Below are 9,526 nucleotides of genomic sequence, written 5' to 3'. Positions count from 1 at the left end.
TGTTTGCTGTCCGATTTACCACATTAAAAGTGATCAATAACTGTTTTCCAACGGGTTTGGAGGTGGATGAGGCAAAAAAGAGGCAGTTTGGTGTCGGCTCCCAAAACGGGAATTTCCTTGACCCCGGGGTCAGCGTTTTTTTCCAATCCCCCCTCCTCCACTGTTTTGGCTGCCAGTTGTTTGCTGGCCGATTTACCACATTAAAAGTGATCAATAACTGTTTTCCAACGGGTTTGGAGGTGGATGAGGCAAAAAAGAGGCAGTTTGGTGTCGGCTCCCAAAACGGGAATTTCCTTGACCCCAGGGTCAGCGTTTTTTTCCAATCCACTGTTTTGGCTGCCAGTTGTTTGATGGCCGATTTACCACATTAAAAGTGATCAATAACTGTTTTCCAACGGGTTTGGAGGTGGATGAGGCAAAAAAGAGGCAGTTTGGTGTCGGCTCCCAAAACGGGAATTTCCTTGACCCCGGGGTCAGCGTTTTTTTCCAATCCACTCTTTTGGCTGCCAGTTGTTTGCTGGCCGATTTACCACATTAAAAGTGATCAATAACTGTTTTCCAACGGGTTTGGAGGTGGATGAGGCAAAAAAGAGGCAGTTTGGTGTCGGCTCCCAAAACGGGAATTTCCTTGACCCCGGGGTCAGCGTTTTTTTCCAATCCCCCCTCCTCCACTGTTTTGGCTGCCAGTTGTTTGATGGCCGATTTACCACATTAAAAGTGATCAATAACTGTTTTCCAACGGGTTTGGAGGTGGATGAGGCAAAAAAGAGGCAGTTTGGTGTCGGCTCCCAAAACGGGAATTTCCTTGACCCCGGGGTCAGCGTTTTTTTCCAATCCCCCCTCCTCCACTGTTTTGGCTGCCAGTTGTTTGCTGGCCGATTTACCACATTAAAAGTGATCAATAACTGTTTTCCAACGGGTTTGGAGGTGGATGAGGCAAAAAAGAGGCAGTTTGGTGTCGGCTCCCAAAACGGGAATTTCCTTGACCCCGGGGTCAGCGTTTTTTTCCAATCCCCCCTCCTCCACTGTTTTGGCTGCCAGTTGTTTGCTGTCCGATTTACCACATTAAAAGTGATCAATAACTGTTTTCCAACGGGTTTGGAGGTGGATGAGGCAAAAAAGAGGCAGTTTGGTGTCGGCTCCCAAAACGGGAATTTCCTTGACCCCGGGGTCAGCGTTTTTTTCCAATCCACTGTTTTGGCTGCCAGTTGTTTGCTGTCCGATTTACCACATTAAAAGTGATCAATAACTGTTTTCCAACGGGTTTGGAGGTGGATGAGGCAAAAAAGAGGCAGTTTGGTGTCGGCTCCCAAAACGGGAATTTCCTTGACCCCGGGGTCAGCGTTTTTTTCCAATCCACTCTTTTGGCTGCCAGTTGTTTGCTGGCCGATTTACCACATTAAAAGTGATCAATAACTGTTTTCCAACGGGTTTGGAGGTGGATGAGGCAAAAAAGAGGCAGTTTGGTGTCGGCTCCCAAAACGGGAATTTCCTTGACCCCGGGGTCAGCGTTTTTTTCCAATCCACTCTTTTGGCTGCCAGTTGTTTGCTGGCCGATTTACCACATTAAAAGTGATCAATAACTGTTTTCCAACGGGTTTGGAGGTGGATGAGGCAAAAAAGAGGCAGTTTGGTGTCGGCTCCCAAAACGGGAATTTCCTTGATCCCGGGGTCAGCGTTTTTTTCCAATCCCCCCTCCTCCACTGTTTTGGCTGCCAGTTGTTTGCTGGCCGATTTACCACATTAAAAGTGATCAATAACTGTTTTCCAACGGGTTTGGAGGTGGATGAGGCAAAAAAGAGGCAGTTTGGTGTCGGCTCCCAAAACGGGAATTTCCTTGACCCCGGGGTCAGCGTTTTTTTCCAATCCCCCCTCCTCCACTGTTTTGGCTGCCAGTTGTTTGCTGGCCGATTTACCACATTAAAAGTGATCAATAACTGTTTTCCAACGGGTTTGGAGGTGGATGAGGCAAAAAAGAGGCAGTTTGGTGTCGGCTCCCAAAACGGGAATTTCCTTGACCCCGGGGTCAGCGTTTTTTTCCAATCCCCCCTCCTCCACTGTTTTGGCTGCCAGTTGTTTGCTGGCCGATTTACCACATTAAAAGTGATCAATAACTGTTTTCCAACGGGTTTGGAGGTGGATGAGGCAAAAAAGAGGCAGTTTGGTGTCGGCTCCCAAAACGGGAATTTCCTTGACCCCGGGGTCAGCGTTTTTTTCCAATCCACTCTTTTGGCTGCCAGTTGTTTGCTGGCCGATTTACCACATTAAAAGTGATCAATAACTGTTTTCCAACGGGTTTGGAGGTGGATGAGGCAAAAAAGAGGCAGTTTGGTGTCGGCTCCCAAAACGGGAATTTCCTTGACCCCGGGGTCAGCGTTTTTTTCCAATCCCCCCTCCTCCACTGTTTTGGCTGCCAGTTGTTTGATGGCCGATTTACCACATTAAAAGTGATCAATAACTGTTTTCCAACGGGTTTGGAGGTGGATGAGGCAAAAAAGAGGCAGTTTGGTGTCGGCTCCCAAAACGGGAATTTCCTTGACCCCGGGGTCAGCGTTTTTTTCCAATCCCCCCTCCTCCACTGTTTTGGCTGCCAGTTGTTTGATGGCCGATTTACCACATTAAAAGTGATCAATAACTGTTTTCCAACGGGTTTGGAGGTGGATGAGGCAAAAAAGAGGCAGTTTGGTGTCGGCTCCCAAAACGGGAATTTCCTTGACCCCGGGGTCAGCGTTTTTTTCCAATCCCCCCTCCTCCACTGTTTTGGCTGCCAGTTGTTTGCTGGCCGATTTACCACATTAAAAGTGATCAATAACTGTTTTCCAACGGGTTTGGAGGTGGATGAGGCAAAAAAGAGGCAGTTTGGTGTCGGCTCCCAAAACGGGAATTTCCTTGACCCCGGGGTCAGCGTTTTTTTCCAATCCCCCCTCCTCCACTGTTTTGGCTGCCAGTTGTTTGATGGCCGATTTACCACATTAAAAGTGATCAATAACTGTTTTCCAACGGGTTTGGAGGTGGATGAGGCAAAAAAGAGGCAGTTTGGTGTCGGCTCCCAAAACGGGAATTTCCTTGACCCCGGGGTCAGCGTTTTTTTCCAATCCACTCTTTTGGCTGCCAGTTGTTTGCTGGCCGATTTACCACATTAAAAGTGATCAATAACTGTTTTCCAACGGGTTTGGAGGTGGATGAGGCAAAAAAGAGGCAGTTTGGTGTCGGCTCCCAAAACGGGAATTTCCTTGACCCCGGGGTCAGCGTTTTTTTCCAATCCCCCCTCCTCCACTGTTTTGGCTGCCAGTTGTTTGATGGCCGATTTACCACATTAAAAGTGATCAATAACTGTTTTCCAACGGGTTTGGAGGTGGATGAGGCAAAAAAGAGGCAGTTTGGTGTCGGCTCCCAAAACGGGAATTTCCTTGACCCCGGGGTCAGCGTTTTTTTCCAATCCACTGTTTTGGCTGCCAGTTGTTTGATGGCCGATTTACCACATTAAAAGTGATCAATAACTGTTTTCCAACGGGTTTGGAGGTGGATGAGGCAAAAAAGAGGCAGTTTGGTGTCGGCTCCCAAAACGGGAATTTCCTTGACCCCGGGGTCAGCGTTTTTTTCCAATCCACTCTTTTGGCTGCCAGTTGTTTGCTGGCCGATTTACCACATTAAAAGTGATCAATAACTGTTTTCCAACGGGTTTGGAGGTGGATGAGGCAAAAAAGAGGCAGTTTGGTGTCGGCTCCCAAAACGGGAATTTCCTTGATCCCGGGGTCAGCGTTTTTTTCCAATCCCCCCTCCTCCACTGTTTTGGCTGCCAGTTGTTTGATGGCCGATTTACCACATTAAAAGTGATCAATAACTGTTTTCCAACGGGTTTGGAGGTGGATGAGGCAAAAAAGAGGCAGTTTGGTGTCGGCTCGCAAAACGGGAATTTCCTTGACCCCGGGGTCAGCGTTTTTTTCCAATCCCCCCTCCTCCACTGTTTTGGCTGCCAGTTGTTTGCTGGCCGATTTACCACATTAAAAGTGATCAATAACTGTTTTCCAACGGGTTTGGAGGTGGATGAGGCAAAAAAGAGGCAGTTTGGTGTCGGCTCCCAAAACGGGAATTTCCTTGACCCCGGGGTCAGCGTTTTTTTCCAATCCCCCCTCCTCCACTGTTTTGGCTGCCAGTTGTTTGATGGCCGATTTACCACATTAAAAGTGATCAATAACTGTTTTCCAACGGGTTTGGAGGTGGATGAGGCAAAAAAGAGGCAGTTTGGTGTCGGCTCCCAAAACGGGAATTTCCTTGACCCCGGGGTCAGCGTTTTTTTCCAATCCACTCTTTTGGCTGCCAGTTGTTTGCTGGCCGATTTACCACATTAAAAGTGATCAATAACTGTTTTCCAACGGGTTTGGAGGTGGATGAGGCAAAAAAGAGGCAGTTTGGTGTCGGCTCCCAAAACGGGAATTTCCTTGACCCCGGGGTCAGCGTTTTTTTCCAATCCCCCCTCCTCCACTGTTTTGGCTGCCAGTTGTTTGCTGGCCGATTTACCACATTAAAAGTGATCAATAACTGTTTTCCAACGGGTTTGGAGGTGGATGAGGCAAAAAAGAGGCAGTTTGGTGTCGGCTCCCAAAACGGGAATTTCCTTGACCCCGGGGTCAGCGTTTTTTTCCAATCCACTCTTTTGGCTGCCAGTTGTTTGCTGGCCGATTTACCACATTAAAAGTGATCAATAACTGTTTTCCAACGGGTTTGGAGGTGGATGAGGCAAAAAAGAGGCAGTTTGGTGTCGGCTCCCAAAACGGGAATTTCCTTGACCCCGGGGTCAGCGTTTTTTTCCAATCCCCCCTCCTCCACTGTTTTGGCTGCCAGTTGTTTGCTGTCCGATTTACCACATTAAAAGTGATCAATAACTGTTTTCCAACGGGTTTGGAGGTGGATGAGGCAAAAAAGAGGCAGTTTGGTGTCGGCTCCCAAAACGGGAATTTCCTTGACCCCGGGGTCAGCGTTTTTTTCCAATCCCCCCTCCTCCACTGTTTTGGCTGCCAGTTGTTTGCTGGCCGATTTACCACATTAAAAGTGATCAATAACTGTTTTCCAACGGGTTTGGAGGTGGATGAGGCAAAAAAGAGGCAGTTTGGTGTCGGCTCCATAAACGGGAATTTCCTTGACCCCGGGGTCAGCGTTTTTTTCCAATCCACTCTTTTGGCTGCCAGTTGTTTGCTGGCCGATTTACCACATTAAAAGTGATCAATAACTGTTTTCCAACGGGTTTGGAGGTGGATGAGGCAAAAAAGAGGCAGTTTGGTGTCGGCTCCCAAAACGGGAATTTCCTTGACCCCGGGGTCAGCGTTTTTTTCCAATCCCCCCTCCTCCACTGTTTTGGCTGCCAGTTGTTTGCTGGCCGATTTACCACATTAAAAGTGATCAATAACTGTTTTCCAACGGGTTTGGAGGTGGATGAGGCAAAAAAGAGGCAGTTTGGTGTCGGCTCCCAAAACGGGAATTTCCTTGACCCCGGGGTCAGCGTTTTTTTCCAATCCCCCCTCCTCCACTGTTTTGGCTGCCAGTTGTTTGCTGGCCGATTTACCACATTAAAAGTGATCAATAACTGTTTTCCAACGGGTTTGGAGGTGGATGAGGCAAAAAAGAGGCAGTTTGGTGTCGGCTCCCAAAATGGGAATTTCCTTGACCCCGGGGTCAGCGTTTTTTTCCAATCCACTCTTTTGGCTGCCAGTTGTTTGCTGGCCGATTTACCACATTAAAAGTGATCAATAACTGTTTTCCAACGGGTTTGGAGGTGGATGAGGCAAAAAAGAGGCAGTTTGGTGTCGGCTCCCAAAACGGGAATTTCCTTGACCCCGGGGTCAGCGTTTTTTTCCAATCCCCCCTCCTCCACTGTTTTGGCTGCCAGTTGTTTGCTGTCCGATTTACCACATTAAAAGTGATCAATAACTGTTTTCCAACGGGTTTGGAGGTGGATGAGGCAAAAAAGAGGCAGTTTGGTGTCGGCTCCCAAAACGGGAATTTCCTTGACCCCGGGGTCAGCGTTTTTTTCCAATCCCCCCTCCTCCACTGTTTTGGCTGCCAGTTGTTTGCTGGCCGATTTACCACATTAAAAGTGATCAATAACTGTTTTCCAACGGGTTTGGAGGTGGATGAGGCAAAAAAGAGGCAGTTTGGTGTCGGCTCCCAAAACGGGAATTTCCTTGACCCCGGGGTCAGCGTTTTTTTCCAATCCACTCTTTTGGCTGCCAGTTGTTTGCTGGCCGATTTACCACATTAAAAGTGATCAATAACTGTTTTCCAACGGGTTTGGAGGTGGATGAGGCAAAAAAGAGGCAGTTTGGTGTCGGCTCCCAAAACGGGAATTTCCTTGACCCCGGGGTCAGCGTTTTTTTCCAATCCCCCCTCCTCCACTGTTTTGGCTGCCAGTTGTTTGCTGTCCGATTTACCACATTAAAAGTGATCAATAACTGTTTTCCAACGGGTTTGGAGGTGGATGAGGCAAAAAAGAGGCAGTTTGGTGTCGGCTCCCAAAACGGGAATTTCCTTGACCCCGGGGTCAGCGTTTTTTTCCAATCCACTCTTTTGGCTGCCAGTTGTTTGCTGGCCGATTTACCACATTAAAAGTGATCAATAACTGTTTTCCAACGGGTTTGGAGGTGGATGAGGCAAAAAAGAGGCAGTTTGGTGTCGGCTCCCAAAACGGGAATTTCCTTGACCCCGGGGTCAGCGTTTTTTTCAATCCACTCTTTTGGCTGCCAGTTGTTTGCTGGCCGATTTACCACATTAAAAGTGATCAATAACTGTTTTCCAACGGGTTTGGAGGTGGATGAGGCAAAAAAGAGGCAGTTTGGTGTCGGCTCCCAAAACGGGAATTTCCTTGATCCCGGGGTCAGCGTTTTTTTCCAATCCCCCCTCCTCCACTGTTTTGGCTGCCAGTTGTTTGATGGCCGATTTACCACATTAAAAGTGATCAATAACTGTTTTCCAACGGGTTTGGAGGTGGATGAGGCAAAAAAGAGGCAGTTTGGTGTCGGCTCCCAAAACGGGAATTTCCTTGACCCCGGGGTCAGCGTTTTTTTCCAATCCCCCCTCCTCCACTGTTTTGGCTGCCAGTTGTTTGCTGGCCGATTTACCACATTAAAAGTGATCAATAACTGTTTTCCAACGGCTTTGGAGGTGGATGAGGCAAAAAAGAGGCAGTTTGGTGTCGGCTCCCAAAACGGGAATTTCCTTGACCCCGGGGTCAGCGTTTTTTTCCAATCCCCCCTCCTCCACTGTTTTGGCTGCCAGTTGTTTGCTGGCCGATTTACCACATTAAAAGTGATCAATAACTGTTTTCCAACGGGTTTGGAGGTGGATGAGGCAAAAAAGAGGCAGTTTGGTGTCGGCTCCCAAAACGGGAATTTCCTTGACCCCGGGGTCAGCGTTTTTTTCCAATCCACTCTTTTGGCTGCCAGTTGTTTGCTGGCCGATTTACCACATTAAAAGTGATCAATAACTGTTTTCCAACGGGTTTGGAGGTGGATGAGGCAAAAAAGAGGCAGTTTGGTGTCGGCTCCCAAAACGGGAATTTCCTTGACCCCGGGGTCAGCGTTTTTTTCCAATCCCCCCTCCTCCACTGTTTTGGCTGCCAGTTGTTTGCTGTCCGATTTACCACATTAAAAGTGATCAATAACTGTTTTCCAACGGGTTTGGAGGTGGATGAGGCAAAAAAGAGGCAGTTTGGTGTCGGCTCCCAAAACGGGAATTTCCTTGACCCCGGGGTCAGCGTTTTTTTCCAATCCACTCTTTTGGCTGCCAGTTGTTTGCTGGCCGATTTACCACATTAAAAGTGATCAATAACTGTTTTCCAACGGGTTTGGAGGTGGATGAGGCAAAAAAGAGGCAGTTTGGTGTCGGCTCCCAAAACGGGAATTTCCTTGACCCCGGGGTCAGCGTTTTTTTCCAATCCCCCCTCCTCCACTGTTTTGGCTGCCAGTTGTTTGCTGGCCGATTTACCACATTAAAAGTGATCAATAACTGTTTTCCAACGGGTTTGGAGGTGGATGAGGCAAAAAAGAGGCAGTTTGGTGTCGGCTCCCAAAACGGGAATTTCCTTGACCCCGGGGTCAGCGTTTTTTTCCAATCCCCCCTCCTCCACTGTTTTGGCTGCCAGTTGTTTGCTGGCCGATTTACCACATTAAAAGTGATCAATAACTGTTTTCCAACGGGTTTGGAGGTGGATGAGGCAAAAAAGAGGCAGTTTGGTGTCGGCTCCCAAAACGGGAATTTCCTTGACCCCGGGGTCAGCGTTTTTTTCCAATCCCCCCTCCTCCACTGTTTTGGCTGCCAGTTGTTTGCTGTCCGATTTACCACATTAAAAGTGATCAATAACTGTTTTCCAACGGGTTTGGAGGTGGATGAGGCAAAAAAGAGGCAGTTTGGTGTCGGCTCCCAAAACGGGAATTTCCTTGACCCCGGGGTCAGCGTTTTTTTTCCAATCCCACCTCCTCCTCCACTGTTTTGGCTGCCAGTTGTTTGCTGTCCGATTTACCACATTAAAAGTGATCAATAACTGTTTTCCAACGGGTTTGGAGGTGGATGAGGCAAAAAAGAGGCAGTTTGGTGTCGGCTCCCAAAACGGGAATTTCCTTGACCCCGGGGTCAGCGTGTTTTTCCAATCCCCCCTCCTCCACTGTTTTGGCTGCCAGTTGTTTGCTGGCCGATTTACCACATTAAAAGTGATCAATAACTGTTTTCCAACGGGTTTGGAGGTGGATGAGGCAAAAAAGAGGCAGTTTGGTGTCGGCTCCATAAACGGGAATTTCCTTGACCCCGGGGTCAGCGTTTTTTTCCAATCCACTCTTTTGGCTGCCAGTTGTTTGCTGGCCGATTTACCACATTAAAAGTGATCAATAACTGTTTTCCAACGGGTTTGGAGGTGGATGAGGCAAAAAAGAGGCAGTTTGGTGTCGGCTCCCAAAACGGGAATTTCCTTGACCCCGGGGTCAGCGTTTTTTTCCAATCCCCCCTCCTCCACTGTTTTGGCTGCCAGTTGTTTGCTGGCCGATTTACCACATTAAAAGTGATCAATAACTGTTTTCCAACGGGTTTGGAGGTGGATGAGGCAAAAAAGAGGCAGTTTGGTGTCGGCTCCCAAAACGGGAATTTCCTTGACCCCGGGGTCAGCGTTTTTTTCCAATCCACTCTTTTGGCTGCCAGTTGTTTGCTGGCCGATTTACCACATTAAAAGTGATCAATAACTGTTTTCCAACGGGTTTGGAGGTGGATGAGGCAAAAAAGAGGCAGTTTGGTGTCGGCTCCCAAAACGGGAATTTCCTTGACCCCGGGGTCAGTGTTTTTTTCCAATCCACTCTTTTGGCTGCCAGTTGTTTGCTGGCCGATTTACCACATTAAAAGTGATCAATAACTGTTTTCCAACGGGTTTGGAGGTGGATGAGGCAAAAAAGAGGCAGTTTGGTGTCGGCTCCCAAAACGGGAATTTCCTTGACCCCGGGGTCAGCGTTTTTTTCCAATCCCCCCTCCTCCACTGTTTTGGCTGCCA

Source organism: Pempheris klunzingeri, chromosome 12 (genome assembly GCF_042242105.1).
Source record: "Pempheris klunzingeri isolate RE-2024b chromosome 12, fPemKlu1.hap1, whole genome shotgun sequence".
Classification (NCBI taxonomy): Eukaryota; Metazoa; Chordata; class Actinopteri; order Acropomatiformes; family Pempheridae; genus Pempheris; species Pempheris klunzingeri.
Note: the sequence above shows the minus strand (reverse complement) of the source record.